Source organism: Miniopterus schreibersii, assembly GCF_964146895.1.
Source record: "Miniopterus schreibersii genome assembly, chromosome: 7".
Taxonomy (NCBI): domain Eukaryota; kingdom Metazoa; phylum Chordata; class Mammalia; order Chiroptera; family Miniopteridae; genus Miniopterus; species Miniopterus schreibersii.
In genome coordinates, this window is record NC_138108.1 from 5,606,633 (window position 1) to 5,625,057 (window position 18,425).

General features: G+C 45.8%; 1 protein-coding gene across 1 annotated transcript in view; it reads left to right on the plus strand.

The window, feature by feature from the left end:
- DNER (delta/notch like EGF repeat containing) overlaps positions 1–18,425 on the plus strand; it is a 184,785-nt gene that overhangs the window by 134,323 nt on the left and 32,037 nt on the right. The window lies entirely within an intron of this gene.

Genomic DNA, 18,425 nt, shown 5'->3' on the forward strand with positions numbered 1-18,425 from the left:
TCTTAAGGCCTTCAGCTGATTAGATGAGGCCCACCCACACTCTGGACAGTGATCACGTCACTCAAGGTCTACTGATTTAAATGTTAATCTTATCTGAAAATACCTTCCCAGCAACATCTAGACCAGTGTTCGACCACGTATTTGGGCACTGTGGCTTGGCCAAGTTAACATACGAAATTAACTATCACAGTAGCATTTTTGGGTTTCCCATAAACCTCGAGGTAAGTGTCTTCACCTCTACTTATGACATGAGGAGACTTGCGTGGGGTTTCACCTGCCCTGTCCTGTCACAGCCACGGTGGAGAAGGGACTGGCTTCCCCACGCAGTACACGTGCTGTAGAGCCGGGCACGCTGAGGGGGGCCACGCAGTGCTGCCCCTTTGCTGCTGGGAACCTGGAGCCCTAAAGCCACTCTGTGTGCAAACTAAAGAAGCCGTGGTTGTGCTGGGACAAGGGGGCTCCCGCGTGTCCTGAGTCACGTGTGTCCTGCCCTAGATAACACGGTGGCTCCCCCGGCAGCGGTCGGAAGCGGGTCTTTCTGTCGGAGCGTCGTCCGCATCTCCTGCTTCCTTCAGTGGAGCCCCAGCGAAAGAATCAAGTGCAAGAGCAGAGGGCGGCTGTGCTTTCTGCCCCCTTCTCCTCTGACTTCCTTTCTTAACCGTGGAAAATTTCCCGTATATTTTAGATGGTTTATTTTTAAAACTTTTAATGGAATGTAGTTAAAGATAAATGTTGCTTAATATGCTTTAATAATAATAAGATGTTGCTGAATAACAATGTCAAAGGGAGTTTTGAGCCTGTGAAAGGAGGGTTACATGGTCCCGCATGGAAGCTATTCTGCTAGTGTTTCTCCCTCCACACTGGGAAGGGCAGCCGAGGGGAGCAGAGAAACCCCTCTCTGAGATCCCCACTTATTGACTGTCACCACAGGAAATCACCGGGACATCTCTGGGCCTCAATTGTTGTTGTTTTTTTCACGAATAACATCTTAGAACCTGGTCAATTCAATTGCACTTGGAGTCACAGACGAGACCTGGGACAAGCTGCTGACCGCTTTCTTGTTGTGTGTGAGCGTGGAGCGTGCTTTCCGCGTGGAGCAGTAAGAGCTGTTCCCCTTCCTTTCCGCCCATGGGGGTTTCTCCTCAGGCCGCAGAGCGGGGAAGTGCCTCTCGTTTAAGTTCCACTCATCGCTCCTGCTGTTGTCTGATCAAACTTCACTCATGTCCCTTTGGAGCACTTAGCTTGGTGATAGCCGATGTCCAGCCCCCCAGGGGCCTTGAAAAGCCCGAGGCAGCGTCTGTTCCATCCCACGATACCTTCGTCCTTTGGGCCGTCACCTGCAGTAGAGCCTCGGTGTAGGGGAGATAGAATTCCTTTCGGAGGGGCCGCTTCCTCTGGTCATTAGGTGACATTGTGTGAAATAAAAAAGGTCTCTTTGCATCTGGCAAGAATTTACATTTTAGGAGGTGAAATGACAATTCTGAGTGCGGAATTTCTAGTCTTAATCTTTTGGTGTCTATAATTGCTTTACTGCTAGTTTGCATAACAGAGCAATCTCGTGAGAGGCGGTGAAATTGGGTGTCTAGCTGAAGCGTGGCCGGCTGATCATCTTCAGAGAAAGCACCCGAATCCCACTTCGTAGAAAGGCAGCAGGTTGAAAATGTGCCAGGTTGGTAATGAGTTCCCAGCTGACAAAATGCCATTTGAGTGACTGCACTCAGCTCTGCCAGGTGCTTTATTTTCAAACCTCATTTTTAGCTTATCAGGCTGGGGATTTCATTTGGGATTTTAATATCGAATAATGAAATGTCAGCACTGAGTAATTGCTGACATGTTATCTTTCAGTGACACTGTTAAGTGACAGGATACATGTACTCTAAAAAAATTGCAAATTGAAATCTCGAAGACCGGAGAAAGTGAGACCATGTAGCCCTGCAAACATCGTGGGAGGCAGTGCCACAGTGTAGGGGGTCACCCACGGGTGTGACGTCACCTGTGTAAGTGGCAGCCACGTGTTTCATGGGTTCTCGGTACAGTGGTGGCATTTGGAGATGCCTTTTGGACGATGACCGATACCGGAAGGAATCCCTGGTAAAGAGGGAGATGGTTTGCCTGAGTTCACCTGTCCTTGTTCCTGCCTAATTCCCTTGAGTGATTACTCTTTGTTTGGTGAATTGAATTAATCCTGCATTACAGAATGCACCGTAGGTTACTATTGAAGGACTTTAAAGCGCAAGGCATGAGAGGAATTTTACATGGAAATATAAAGAGCAATTTTTATTTTCATGGATAATCTTAGATGCTAATGAATTGCCGTAGACTAGACCTGGGACAAGTTGCTGACCGTGTGTCTATGCGGATTCTCTCCACCACAGGGCTGGGAACGCAATAGATCATCCAGACTATAAAAGAAAGGAAGTTTAGACTTTTTCCATATGAAGTTTTTAAAAAGGAAATTGTACAAATTTCAGGTACCGTTTTTCTGATTTTTTACATAGGCTCTACATGTGGGCTGCGTTACTGGTCTGTGTGGGCTAAGGGACACAGCTGGCATTGAGCTGGCATCGCTGCCTTCTGTTTAATTCAGACTTGGCAATATCAGCCACTCTGATAGTGTCTGCTGGAAACAGAATCTAAGATAAGACTAAATGGTCAGGATTTTAATTGCAATTTAACAGCTATAAAGAAAAAAGTACACCTATAAAGATATGAAGACATCTGGCTTGCTAATAAATGCCAGTCGCATTTAGATTCTTGGATAAGTACAGAGGACAACTTCTTTTATTAACCGGAAAACTTTACCAGGTTTACCAGGATAGAGACAACTCTTGCCTTTAACATGCTCCAGGAGGGGCCTGATCTGCATATCACATCATTTTTGAGAGTCGTAGCTCGAATGGAATGTATTGTCTCATTTGCTTATATCCCCGTCCTGTTACCAGGCCTTTCCTCTGTTACATTCTGAAATGGATCTGCCCGCCAAAGGGATCCCACAGAGTCCTGTCTACCTAACCACAGCTGTTGCAACTCTTCATAATCTGTACTTCACCTAAGAGAAAGTTACAGCTTCAGCCTTGCTCTGCCTGCCCTCCCTGATGATAAGATTTATTGAGATCCTTAAGCATAGAAATGTTCCTACTTTCTGATGGCACCCATTCTAGAGTGAATCCTCCCCAAATCTCCCAACCAGAGTTCAAATCCTATAATAAGTCCCATCGAATACCCTCTTCCTGAGACACCCTAGGGTTCCCTAAGGTGTGTGTGCTCTCCCTGCAATGAGTAATCAATCCAACTTGTTCAACAACAGATGTGTCCCTGGTAGCCTTTGGTTAAAGATCATTGACAGGACTTAGTTGATTGAAATGCTCAAAATACTGAGGGTTCCAATTGATTGAATTTTCACAATAACAGTAGTTCAGTCAGAATTTCCAACGAGTCGGACACTGAAATATTGTTTAGATTTATACACGGGGAAGGGCACTATGGAAGGAAAGTCCTAGGTGGGGGCAGGGTTGGGGGCAAGTTCAGAGAACAGGTCCAGGTGGCTATAGGGTAAGATGCATTGGACCCAGTAATGAGTAGTAATGCCGAAAATGCTCATTGGGGCAGACGGGGGAGATTCTGGATGTTAAGGAGTTTGGAAAAATGAAGACCTGGAAACATTTTGCATTAGTGGTGTATGTGAACTGATTTGTTTTAGGAAGATTATTCTCACAGACCTAGATAATACAGTCAAGAAAAATCATAAGACGGGATCAGGGAGGAGGCTCAGACAAGCAGAAGCGAGGACGTGCATTTCTGGCAGTGGGAACGAAGGATGGACTAAAATCTCATCAAGGAGCAGAGTCAGCTGAGTGTGGCTATCAGCTGAGTGTAGGGCACGGAGGTGAGTGACTCGGGTCTTGCCCAGGCTTTGACTCGGGCAACTCGGAGAAACGGGAATGTGGTAGAGGGGTCTTTTAGGTTTCGGGTACAGCAGGCCAACCGAGTGGCTGTGTCATTAAATAGTTGTCACTTGAGACTAGAACAGAGGCTGAAACCAGGGAAATCAGTATGGGGTTCCTGGCGCTCCAGAGTGTCAAGAGGACTGTTAACACGGGAGGGATGGGAGTATAGAAAGAAAGGGGAGGAACTGGGGGGCGTGCTGGAGAGCTCCTGCCTTGAGCTGGGAGCTGGAAGCCGCGGCAGAAGAGGGTGGGACGGGCCCTGGGAGAGGGCAGTGCTATGGACGTGGGGAGGAGAAGGGAAGCACAGGCCCTGCCCGGGGTGCGGGAGCAGCAGCAGGTGAGGAGCCCAGCCGATGGTGCTCACGGCCGCTTCCGCCACCGTCCTTCCTCTGCATTGTGTTTTGAATCTGGCTATGGGAGGCAGTCCCAGGGGATGTGGGATAGTCACCTTGTTTAGGCTAGGGACCTGAGGGATTACTCTGAGGGGACCAAGGACACTGGTAACGAGTCAAGGGCACTGGCTGGGGCAGCATATGGAACTTTTATGAGATTCCTGACATTAAAAATCTACTCCGAAGGCTGCTTTTTTAACCTTGCTTTAAATGGCTAATCCATATGTATGAAAGTGTTAATGAACTTGCCTCTAATTAGAAGGGATTTCTGCTCCTCTGCTCCCACAGCTCCTGGCTTCCCCTTAAAATTCAAATAGTTCAGAGCTCATTCTTGGCTGAAGGATTGTTGGAAAGGGTGTGAGATTTACCTGCTGGCGGCAGGAGGTAGCAGAGTCTTTGAGCAAATCATTTCCCATCATCTTACCTAGAAGGAAGGTCACCAGTGGCATCTGTTAACCGCTGACGTCACTAACCGGAGCGATCCTGAGGGTGGCTCTGTTTGAAAAACTGGGCAGTGCCTAATTTTGGGAAATTCTTATTAAGCTCATGGCCATGGAGGTCAGGTGGGGACTTATTTAAAACTATTTTGTAACTAAGCCGCTGACTCTTGTTTTGTTTTGTGGTTGGAAATTATTATGATCCAGTGGCTAACATTTTTTGGCTCTCTGAGAATGTCTGGGCATCTGGAATTTAGACCTGAACTTCGGCGTGCCTCTCCCCATGTGTGATGGAAGGGGGCCCGGGCTTGGAGTTACGAAGAGCGAATTTAAGTCCCAGCTTTATCACTGAACAGCCGTGCAATTGGCTTCTGTAAGCCTTGGTTTTCTCATCTCTAAAATGGGGATAAATGTAACGAAGCTCAAATGAGATGATGCGTGTAACCCTGCCTTTCAGAATTGCTAAGAGGATGGTGACAATGTCAGATAGTCCCCCTTTCCTGGGGAAGCCACTGAGAAATTATCAAATCTGTGTTCCCATTCTTCTTGGGAGGTTCAGGGTTGGAGTTGGACTAGAGCCACATGGGGTCTATTTTCATGGCCATAGTGGGCATTCTTGAGTAATGGGTCCAGGTCCAGCTTCTTACGGGATTAAGCGATCACTTGCTGCCTTGGCCCTGGTGACTGATAAGTATTTCAGTGCCAGGGCCGGGCAGAGCTCTTTAACTGGGTGGCCTCTGGACCCCTAGAGTTCTTGTGAAGTGGGGTGCGTGGTGGTTGCATTTCTCTGCCCATGACTCGAGCTCATTAAGGGCGAAGCTGGGCCGGGATCTGGAGCTTCTGTTACCTCAGAGTTAACAGGAGATGGGGTCAAACTGTGACCCTGACTCCCCAGTGTTGAATAACTGCCTGAAAAATGAAACATTTCAGCAGATTTTCTAAGTGGTAGTTGTCTGAACAGCCACCTCGAACACATTTAATTGAGATTCATTAAGACGCTGTTCTGCTCCGCGGACCCAGGCGGTGCGCTGTACCCACGCTGGCGTCGCCCCGACAGCTTCCTCCTGAGCGCTCCCCACGTCGGACTCTGTGCCAGAGCCTTGAAAAACATCTTCTCTTACTTAACCCCAGGTCACAGTATTTCTAGTCTTTTATTGAGGGAGGTGGAGGTGATAGAACATCACGTCTAACCTAGGTCTGCCTGACGGCAAAGCTCTCGACCAGTAGGCTGGACTTAGCAGAAGCCTAGTTATGGCCCCCGAATTATCTGTCTGAGCTATATTGTGAACCTGGATGCTTACCTATGCTCAAGCCAGTCACAAGCAGAAGCTTCTAGACTCCCCTTACACAGCTCCTGAGATGGGTGTCCAGGTGGCCACCTCAAAGCCAGCCTTGAAAAGTGGCCTTGGTTGCGGTCCTATGAATGGTCTTGACTAATAGTTTCTTACCTCCCAGCCCCGAGAAGCACGACTCTGGCTTCAAGGAGATTGAACTGCTTGGCGTTAGGGGGCCTCCTCCGCTTCGGTTTTGCAGCCGATTCAGCTGCTTCAGGATTGATGCTGAGGGCAACCTGGTGTCTGTCTGCTGGGTGCACCCAGTTAAAGAAACTGTTCTTCCTATGACTCAAATGAGAAATGCAGACACAGCCACATGACAGATGTGTCACCCTTTGGCTGAGGCTGTCTCTCTCTTTTTTTCTTGTTAATCTTCACCTGAAAATATTTTTTCTATTGATTTTTAGAGAGAGTGGAGGGGAGGAGGAGTGGAGAGAGAGAGGTGAGAGACACACATCAATTGGTTGCCTCCTGCACGTGCCCCAAGCGGGGCCAGGGATCAAACCTGCAACCCAGGTATGTGCCTCTGACCAGAAATCGAACCCACGGCCCTTCAATGTGAGGGCCAGTGCTCTAACCACGGAGCCATGCCGGCCAGGGCGGCAGTCTCTTTTGATGGGTGCTTTCCATCCCGGGTCCCCAATGCCTAGTGGCAATTTGACCTTTTTCTTACCACCTGAAGCTCTGAAAGCCTCCCGTGTCGATTACTGTACACCAAGGATTCCTTTGATGCTTTTCACCAGGCGCTGGTGAGGTCCCTGAAATATTCTTTCCTCTTCATATTTGATTTTTATATTTTTAAGTTCACTTCCTTGAGATAACTCTGATGTCCTCCCCTTTCAACATGACTCCTTCCCACTGGACTGGCTCAGTGGCAGTGATCTGCTGGGTTTCAGAACCCTGGGGATGGAAACCCTATGGCACTGTGCTGTTCCCGGTGATGTCTGAGCTATATTGTGACTGGGGGGTGACCTGTACCCTGACTCCCAATTAGATGACCAATAAGGAGATTTGTCTGCATGCTCTGCTTTTTTATGGCCTCCTAGCAGCCTTCAATATGCTTTAAAGTCTTCATTGATTTGTATTTGTATAAAAACCTGGGGACAATGCTTTGCATTTCTTCCATTTCTAAAATCATGGCCATTAATTTTCAATTTGAAAGTACATGATGAAAGTTGCTGTGTATACTGAGTGCTTTTACTAAATTGCCTCAGTTTTAGTGAAGATTCAGAGCTCTTAGGTTTCCCTGAAGCAGATTGATAGAGGACCTCTTTTTTAGTTCCAGGACATTGTCATTTCAAAGCACTTACTGATTTTGTAGAACATCATGTCCTTTCGTGTGTCACCAAGTGCCTCCTTGTACAATGTCACCTGCTCCATTTAGAGCCCCGTTTGGCTTTATAGGGGTCGCTGTGGGAGATCCTTAGCTGTTTGTTGATATGCTGATAATTACCAGGATCATGTTTCATTTTTTATTCTCTACCAGATGGTTTCTGATGATATAGCTCAGAGTGAAGGTCCCAAGTCATTAGTAAAAGTGTTTATTTTAGGTTGGGTAAGCCCAGCTGAAAGCAAGGACTGTGCAGTGCCTGGGGGTATGATTCTGGGATAACTCCCCTTCGTTCACCATCCTCCAAGGATACCTTTCCTTGTCGTTCTCTGATGCCTAAAGCTCATGCTGTGGTTTCATTCCTTTAGGTTAGGCATGGTCTCTTGTAGTTAAACCTTTGTATCAGTTAGATCTTGCTATGTAACAAACCGCTGCAAAACCTAGTGGCTTAATATGACCATTTATTGCTTATAACTTGGAGACTGATCGCTAGGGCAGGGCTTCGCTGCTCGGTCTCGTCTCTGCTCACGTGGTGTTGGGCCTACTCACTCATGCTCTGGTGGTCAGCTAGGTCCTGGTCCTGGTCAGCCTCACACATGGCTGGTGGTTGGCTGGAGTGATGGGGGCAACTGGGCCACACAGCTCTCCCCATCCAGCAGACCAGTCTGGATTTCTTCACGTGGAAGCTGGGTTCCAAAAGCAGCAGGAAAGGACAAGACCCAAGGCACACGCGCTTTGTAAAGATGCTGCTCCTTTTATGTTTGCTGCTGTCTCATTGGCGCAAGAGTCACAGGGCCAAGCCTGCAGGCTCCATTTCTTGACGGGAGGAGCTACAAAGAATTCGTGGACCTTTTTTTCCCGTTTACCACAATCTTAAACCTAAGTATGTGGAGAATGTGAATGAGTTTACACACACACGCATATATACAAATATGAGATTGAGAGATGAAAAATGAAAACAGCATGTAGGCATTGATTGCCTGAGGGAAAAGGGATGGGGCCCCACGGTACTTGCTACTCAAGTGATAAGGATTGTCTACAAGTCAACAGCTTTGCTTGCGTCATAAAATTCTGTGTAGACTGAGCCTCATCTCTGCTTTATTTCAAGGAAGTTTTATTTTCCACTTCAGATTATTAATGTACATAGTATACTAGGATCTTAAGCCACCAACCAAACCACACACATTCGATCTTCCCCTGGATTCTGACCTCCTAAACGCATATGTGGCTTATTTTTCGGCACCTGTAATATTTATTCAGTGGAAGCAATAGGAACAGGACCCGGGATTTACTCACATAATTGAGTTCTGACTCCAATTTATTTGCACTTTGAAATTTTCTTTGGAAGGCAGTTGCCTCGAGGTGCAGTTCTGGTGGTTAATTTTAGCTTTAGCTGAAGTCCTGACTGAGAGTCAGCTTTGCCCCTTGTGAGTTGGCAGCCCTTAGGGATGCTCGCCAAGTGGGAGATGGGTGCTTCTAAAAATGTTCTGGAGCGACTATGAGCACTTCCTTGGTGTTGAACAATCTTTAGGATTCAGCATATCTACTTGAGAATGACAATGACTAAGAGGGAGTTAGAGGATTATACTTTTGCATTGTGCCTTCAAATGTCCCAGTGATTTGAGGGTGAAAGTAAATACATCCGGGGGGCGGGGCAGGAAATCTGTGGTCTGTCTGCATTGCCTATTCCATGCACCAAAATTTTCTGGATGGACACCAATCGCAATGTTTTGTTTTCCATTACACAAGTTCTTTGGTACCAAGCTATGTATCCACGAGGCTGCCTTTTATCAGTAGAAACAGCACAACTTTGTCAGAAATAGGTTTGAGAAGTATATTTCTAAATTGTTGGTTTGTAAAAGTCATTATTGTAGATTGTCTATTATTAACATTTTTTTCAAAAATTAAAAAAATCCAACTTTGAGATATGATTGGAATGTAACATGGTTAAGGAATACAACATGTTCATCTGATATATTTACATATTGCAAAATGATTCCCGCCACGGCGTCAGTTAGCATTTCCATAATCACATTTGCTTTTGGTGGTGAGAACATTTAAGACCTATACTCTTAGCACTTTTCTAGCACATAATACAGTATTATTAACTGTAATCTCCATTCCGTACATTAGACCCCCAGAATTTACTCATCTTGAAACTGGAAGTTTGTACTCTTTGACCAACATTTCCCTGTTTCCCCCACTGCCAGCCCTGGTCACCACCACTCTGCTCCGTTTCTGTGAATTCTGTCTGCCACTTTCTGATGGTCTTCCTTTCAGCTGAACGCTGTCCCTGTGGGTCAAGGAAGCTGGATCAGAGAAGTGAAAAAGACTCACTAATCTGAATTTAAGATCATTTCTCCCCATTCTGAGCAGGTACATAAGATTCGCAGTCATGTGGTGAGGATTATAAATGTCAGTTCCGCACCCCGACCTATCCTCATCTTGGCCTTCCTTTTCAGATTTGGCATTTGCTGTCATTTTGAGATTTCTTTGCATTGCTTTTTTCCCTTAAGCAAATCTCACCCAAGAGGAGTGTAGTTTCACTTGGTCCATGTGCCTGTGGCTGGTAGGTCATTGTCTGTAAGCCTCACTGTTGGTTTACTTATATGCCTGTGACTGGTACGTATTCTGACTGCAGGCGTTACCGTAGGTTTATTGATACGCCGAGTGGAAGCCATGGCTAAAAAAATACATTGCTGTGCCAGTCCTGGCTGGGTGGCTCAGTTGGTTAGAGCATCGTCCTGATACACCAAGGTTGTGAGTTCAATCCCTGGTCAGGGCACATACAGAATCAGCGAATGAATGCATAAATAAGTGGAGTAACAAATCAGTGTGTCTCTCTCACTTCCTCCCTCTCTTAAAAAAGCAAACGAAAGGCCCAAAAACATTACTGTGCCGTATCTAGCACTTGCCATAGCTAACTCCTACCACTTCCCTGCATTTTTGAGAATCAGACGGTGTGGGAACTGTTGCCTTCTTTGCAAGCCTATAGCTCAGAGTTAAGCGTGATTCAGAATCAGGGAGCGGGTTATTGAATCTCAGAGCTCCAGGCCCCGCCTGTAGTTTCTGATTCGGTAGATCTTGGGCGAGGCCTGGGAACTTGCATTTCTAACAAGTTCCCTGGTGCTGCTGGTGCCGCTGGTCTGAGGACCACCCTGTGAGACCCACCGGTCTAGTGGGATGAACACCTCAAAAGAATATATTGTGTTAACTGGGTAAGGGTCAATTAAAATAAAATTTAACAAGCGGTTTGTGAAATAAATTAAAGGAATGATATATTTTAAAACTTTTGTTTTCTCTCCAAGTGCTGTGATAGAATCTTACATTTTGATTTTGCCCCGACACCCGTCTGTTGCCTGTGCTGGCTCCGTGTTGCTCATGCTGTGCTTCATACTGGAAACCCCTGGAACGTTAGGGCTTCAACGCACATCTCTCTTCCAAAGCTCCTCCTCTTTCTTACCCCCACTGGAAACCACGCAGTTTCCCGTGTACATATAAACATACTAATCAATTGAGTTTAGGGATCATTTCATTAAAGCATTTTACTTATTGTTTCTAGTAAACACACACAGCACCATCTTTAAAATCAAGTTGTAAAATATTATCTGGTCATTATACTTAATCTTTAATCTGGGAGCTTTAGTCATGGTGTTGCAAGCATTTACATTTTTGACAGTAATTTTTATAGAGGTAGGAAGAAAAATGGGCCACTTTACAATGGAAAATTTTAACTGCAGCTGTGATGTGTTTAGAGGTGAATTTGTTTGTGAGCCGTAAACAAAGATACGAACGTTAAGTTTTATTAGTGAAGAAAATGACATTTCTTCTTTATGTATCTGCATCCCTGGTGCTGTGTAGTCCCCTTTTGTAAAATGAATCTTTATATTTAAGCACATATATAGTTTGTTAAACTTAACATTCCCCCCCTTTATTTTAGCTGGTGTAGATCATAGGCAGAATCCACCCTCTAGTGGCCAAAAGCATCATGAAAAAAAGGACATTCATAAAACAAGGCTAACAAATGGTAGGAAGAGATGGGTTTTTTCATATGAATCGTTTGTGACCTTGTTCTGGAGGCAAATGCGTTTACTTGGATGATCGTTTGGGTCTTTCTTTAAATGGCCCCAGTAGAGGTATTGGGTCTGTTCTCACATAGCCTCAGGGCCCCGTTGGTCAGCACAGTGCCCGGCACATCGTGGGTGATTAACAGCTCTTTGCTGAATTGAAGAATGGCTTGATGGAGGGGCTCGCCAGCCTCCGGCCCGGCTAGTAGAGGCCGCTGTCTTGCCGCGATGGAGGCTACAGGCACCTCGGGAACCCTCGGGGTAGGGCTTGGACTCGGCTCTCCATTTCCCATCCCTTCAGCAGCCCGGGGGGTGGGGTGGGGGGGGTGGCTCAGTAACATGAACACCAGGAGGCTGCAGAACCCAAAACTTCATTTTAGTCTCTATTTTACTGTCCTTTTAATGTTTGAGAACCACAACAATGGAAATATTGACCGATTTGGGTCATTCCATGTCAACTTCCTCTCTGGCCACAGTGCCCCTCATAATGAAAGGGTAAGAAGTTAGGGAGCCGAAGAAGCTATGCCAGCTGTCACTGTCCCCCACACAGCAGCTAATGCTCCGTGTTCACTCACACAGCCTCCCCGTGTTCACAGGTGGTTTCTCGTGTGTGGGTGTGTGTGTGTGTGTAACAGGAGAGTACTTACTCCACAGAACCCTGTAAGATCTCAACACTGCAGGTCTGTTTAGAGCAGAGCCTCTGAGGCTTGATAGGTGTGAGCAGGCATGCTAGCTACTTTCCTCCGTGTTCTTAAAAAGATCCCTATTGTGAACACACTAGCAAAGAGAGGGAATGAGTTGCGCGCGCACACACACACACACACACTCTCTCTCTCTCATACACAGTTTCCTCTGCAGCAAAGCTCTCTGTTCAGTAAAATGAATGTGCTGCCCGGGACACGGCAGAGCTGAAGGGCTCTATGGCGATCAGCGAGTTTGGCCAGAGCGTGAAAGCTCACAGACAGTCACATTGTAATAGCACTGCTTTCCTTTGCCCACATCTTTAACTGCTATGGGTGAGGTGTTTGGAAGACTTGATTTCTGGGAGCTGGCCTAGGCTTGAATCGGGGAGTCTTGGGTTTTTACACTTTATCTATTTGACCTGAAGTGAGAGGAAACATCCTTTGGGTTGCAACACAGCCTTAAAGGAACCGTTCCCCCTCAATCATGTTGGACCTCAGTCTTCCCCGGACACGGAGGTTTCCCAGCCTAGTGGCAGAACATTCAGCAGGGCTCCCTGTAGCTCAAAAATCACCAGGAGCGGGGGGCTCTTACCCCTCTCCTCTCTTTATCCCACCCTTCTGGGGTGTTCCTGCCAGTGGAGCTGAGTGTGTTCCCCTGTGGGTAGCAGGGCTGGAGACAGCCAACCGCAGCTGGTGTCACATGAAACCCACAATCACAGATGGACCCCTCGGTTCTGCCCCGAACTCTTTTTTCTCAGTGACTGCGCTCCCACTGTTCACAAACCTGCACATGCTCGAACCTCCGCAAGGCGCGCTCATGTTGTAATAAGGGCCTAGGACGGTGGTTCTTCAAAGGGGGGGTTTGTCCTTTAGCGGACATATGGCAACATCTGGCGACATTGGCGATCACAGCTGGGGGGTGATGGTGCTACTGGAATCCAGCGGGTAGAGGCGGGGATGCTGCTGTCCATCCGCAATACCCAGGACAGCGCCCCGCCATGACGAGACCCAGACTAAAATGTTGGTGGTGCCGCCGTTGAAAACGCCTGCTTCTGAGTGTCATGTGCTGGATTGTGTCTTCCCCAAATCCCTGTGTTGATACCGTAGCCCCCAATATGACTATATTTGGAGACAGAGCCTTCTCCAAATATAGAGGTAACTAAGACTCAGCGAGGTCGTAGGGATGGAGCTCTAATCCAGTGTGACTGGTGTTGTATAACCATCTGAAACATCAGGGAGCTGTGCCCACAGAGAAGGGCCACGGAAGGACAGCAAGAAAGTGGCCATCTGCTAGCCAAGGAGAGGGGCCTCAGGAGAAACCCAGCCTGCTGACACCTCCATCTCAGACTTCCAGCCTCCAGAACTGTGAGAAAGCACATTTCTGTTGTGTAAGCCACCAGCCTGTACTATTTTGTTGTGGCGGTCCTAGCAAACTAATATACCAGGGAATACATTTTGGGTACAACCTGGGAAAGTAGGAAGGACACACAGGATCAACTGTGTGGCCTTGAGCAAGTTTCTTTACCTCTCTGACTCTTAATGCCTCATGTATAAATTGGGACTAGTCATGGCCATCATTTTCAGTTGTCATGGGGACTAAACAAGTAACACACACAAAGCGCCTGATACAAGCAGATGCCACTAACTTGCTACCAGACTCTGAAGTCCTTGCAGGTGAAAACTCTGCCATTTAGTTTTGTATTCATGGTACCTGGAAGCTCCAGGCACATCATAGGCACCTCTTAGACGTGTGTTCATTTAATCAATGACATTTTGGGTGTGGATTCAACCACTATTATTTGAACACCTTTTCTGTGCCAGATACTGTGGGTACAGCTGTGAACACTGCGATATGGCCTGTGCCGTCAAGCTTATATTCTAGTGGAAGAAGAGAAATAATTAAAGGACTAAGTTAGAAATATGATTTCAGTTATAAGCGCGATGATGGAAATGGGTTGAGTATGGTGGTGATTAACTGGTGGAGGAAGCAATTTTGGGTGATATTGTCAGAAAATTACCTGAATGTGATTTTTTGTTTAGTTTACTGATACAGGTGTGCTTGCTTTTGTGACTGAAATTCCTCTGTTGCTCTTGTGAAGAGATTTTCCATAGTGGGGAACAAGTCTTGGTACAGCTTTCTCTTGATGTACCCAGTAGTTATATTCTAGGAAAACTCGGTGTATCTTAAAGACCGTGCTGTCCATGTGAAGCAGTAGGTTTAGACCCAGAAGTCGATCCACAGGGTTTCACCTGCGTGGCTGTCCAGTGGGACTGTCCACAGCTGTGAGGAGGCCAGGGCATTATCTGCTGTGCAGGGGAATCCTGACATTGCATAATGTTTAATATTTCTGTCCCATACCAACTAAATTCAAGTAGAACCCTTCAATCATTATAATAATCACTCCCCCCCCCCAATCTCCAAAGCGCCCTCAAAAAGGCAGTACAGCCACCATTGAGAGCCATGGTTTTAAAGGTCTCCAGTGACGTCCCAGTCTTGTCATCCACTTGTGATTCTCCAGAATCTTTGACACTGTTAGCCAGGCCTCCTGGTTTCCTTTCCTCTCCTGGCTTCCACGGCTTTGCCCTCCTTGGTCTTTCCTTCCCTTTGCTCCATCCTTGCCCAGTGTCCTGATCTGATCTGGCTTCTTGTTTCTCCACCTGCCTGTCCATGGAGATCTGACCTTCTTTCCTCTCCATGTTCTTCTTTGATGAAAACTTTACTACTTCTAGGTAACTAACTCCCAAATGCTGTTTCTATGCTGCTGAAGTCCATTTTTTTCCCAACTGCACCTGGACCTCCCTAAGGGGCCCCCAGTTAAACATGGCCAGTTGGTCAACTTCCTCGAAAACCTGTCATTCCTTCGTCCGTACCTATTCGTGGAAGTGGCAGCATCTTTCACTCACAGCCTAAGCGTGGCCGCAGCTGGACCGCGCTTTCTCCCTCCCACGTCCAGTCGGCTGCTGTGTGTTACAGATTCCCAGGAAGTGACTGGAGCTGACTGTTCAGGAGAAGACCAGGGTGGTGGTGATGAAGGTCGTCAGTGCCCTGGGAGGGGCCACTCTGTTTATTTTATTTTTAAAAAATTCTTTGGACTAGGTTAATTTTTCTACACCCTGGGCATATTGCCCTGAGCTAATTTGTTTGTCCAAATTAATTACCAGCAGGGGTGGCAGCCTCATTTTTGCAGAATCCTTCTCTTCTGGAAGGATGGCCTTTTTATTCCAATTTAGATCCTTTGGCACCAAGTGTAAAGGGTGCCTTGACATTTCCATAAAGACATTTAAATGTTACCGTCTCTGAAGAAACACTTTTAGAATCTGAAACCTTTATCTTTTTTTTTCCCCCCTCAAAGGCAGGAAAACATCACCAGCTTCATTTTCTCTGTAAAATAACTTCCTCATTTGCTCTGCATGTTGCTAGTAGAAAAAGATGATACTGTTTTTCAAAAACAAAAACACTTATAATTTCATGAAATTTTCTTTTGACTTTTGCCTCTGTAAATACCACCTCAGTTCAGAGGCCAAAATGTTTATAGGGTTTATGTGCTCCTTCCCAGATGATTTTTCAAAGATCTGCTAGCAGAGCAAATACAAGGGAAAAGATGCTGTTTGTGGCTGTGTCTCCACATGGAGAAGAGGCCAGAAGACACACATAATAAAATCTAGCAGGACACACGTACTAAAATCCTATAACAGGAACGCTACCCTGTTGACGCATTTTAAGTTTGCCGCACAGTATTGTTAATTGTATACATGTTGTCATCCCACAGAGCTCTAGGATGTTTTCATTTTGCATAAATGAAACTATACCCATCGAGCATCCACTTCCAGTTTCCCTCTCTCCCCAGCCCCTGGCAGCCACATTTTTCTCTGCTGCTATGAGGTCAATTGCTTTAGAATGAGAAGTATTTGTCCTTCTGTGACTGGCTTATTTCACTTGGCATATGGCTTCAGGGTTCATCCATGTTACGGCATATGGCAAGATTTCCTTCTTTTTAAAGACTGAATGATACTCCAGTGTATACATACACCCTTTTATTTTTGTATCTGTTGATGGACATTTAGGTGGTTCCCACTTCTTGGCTATTGTGACTGATGTGACAGTGAACATGGGAATACAGATATGTCTTTGAGATTCTGTTTTCAACCCTTTGGGGTAAATACCTAGAAGTGAGATTGTAGATAATATGGTAGTTCTATTTTTAATTTTTTGAGGACTCTCCATACTGTTTTCCAAAGCAGCTACACTATTTTACATTCTCACCAACACAGCACAAGGGTTCCAATTTCCCCACATCCTTGCCAACACTTGTTTACGCACCCCGCCCCACGTATGTATTCGTAATGGCCATTCTAACAGACACGAGGAAACATCTCATTGTGGTTTTGACTTGCATTTCCCTGATGATTAGGGATGTTGAGCATCTTTTTGTATACCTATTGGCCATTTGTATTATCTTACACCATTTACAAAAATCAACTCAGAATGGGTTAAAAACTTAAATGTGAGAGACTTGAAACTATAAAACTCCTTAGAAGAAAACATAGGGGAAAAGCTTCATGACATTGATCTTGGCAATGATTTCTTGGCTATGTCACCAAAAGCACAGGCAACAGAAGCAAAAATAGACAAGTGGGACTGGATCACACTAAAAAGCTTCCACGCAGCGAAGGAAGCCGTTAACAGAACAAAAAGGCAGCCTAGTGGATGGGAGAAAATGTTTGCAAACCATACATTTGATAAGGGGTTAATATGCAAAAATGTTGTAAAAAGAAAGGTTTCCTGTTGAATCTAGATCCGGCGTCAGCCAACTTGTTCTGTAAGGGGCCAGACAGGGAAGGTTTTGGGCTTTGCGAGCCATATCATCTCCGTTGCAACGACTCACTCTGCCATTGTTTGAAAGCAGCCATAGACAACATATAAGTGAATGGGCATGGTGGTGTCCCAATAAAATGTATATACAAAAATAGGCCGGGGTGGATTCGGCCAGTAGGCCGTAGTTTGTTGAGCCCTAGTCTAGAACAGGACTCCCCCATATGGCTCTATTAACATGTTAGCCGGATGGCTTTGTTGTGGGGGGCTGTCCTGTGCATTGGTGGATGTTTCGCAGGGTCCTTACACTAGATGCCAGTAGCATCCGGTTGTAGTGATCAAGAATGTATCCAGCCCAGCTGGTGTGACTCAGTGGTTGAGCATCGACCTAGGATCCAAGAGGTCACTGGTTCAGTTCCAGGTCAGGGCGCATGCCTGGGTTGAGGGCTCGATCCCCAGTAGGGGGCGTGCAGGAGGTGGCAAATCAATGATGATGTTTTCTTTCTCATCAATGTTTCTATCTCTCTATTCCTCTCCCTTCCTCTCTTTCTCAAAATCAACAAAAACATGTTTTAAAAAATGTATCGCCACACTGCCAAAGTTTTCTGGGGATCAGAGTTGCTGTTAGTTCACTAGCTCTGATCTAGATGAAGAAAACAACCTGATGGAGCGTAATAAGAAATATTTCCCTAAAATGACAAAAAGGGTGAGGTAGAAGAATTGAGAACCGTGCTCTGTTTGTCTTAGGTAGGTCAAGGTCTCCTCCAAGCAGTCATTATCACCACCTAAATTTGGAAAGCACTTCAAAAAGCAACTGAAACGGCAAATGCTCGAAAAGTGCTCAGTTAATAAATGCCAGTCTGAGCTTGACCTACTTCTGGGATGGGCACAAGAAACAAAACAGTTCAACACTTTAGCAGGTCCTGAGGGGACTTTCTGAGTTTGAGGATTGGCTAGGGGTCGGAAAGCTGGAAAAAGCAAGAGGTTCTAGTTCCCACTTGAGCAAGGGTTTATTTTTCCTGCTTATCTGAATTCAGAACCAACACAGGCAGGGTGATTTTTGAGAGCGCTCACATGTTTCTCATTGTTTGGACAGGGCCAGACAAAAATGGTCCAGTTTCATCACAAATTGGCAGTAATACATGTTTTTGAAAGTTAAAAACAGCATAACACTCATAAGTGAACCTCAAAGAATGTTGTCTTCTTGTCCTTTAGAATAAACACCTGTTTTTGCGACTAGGAGGGTAGGAACCATCTTGAATTCAGAAATTGTTAGGTTTCTTTCTTTTTTCTCATTGCTATGATTATATTTTTAATAATTAAAAAATTTGAGCAAAATTAAAATACTATAATGCAGGTAATCATAACTTTAAATAAACAAAACAAAAATGACAGCCCACTCTTCCTCAGGAATTTCAGGTA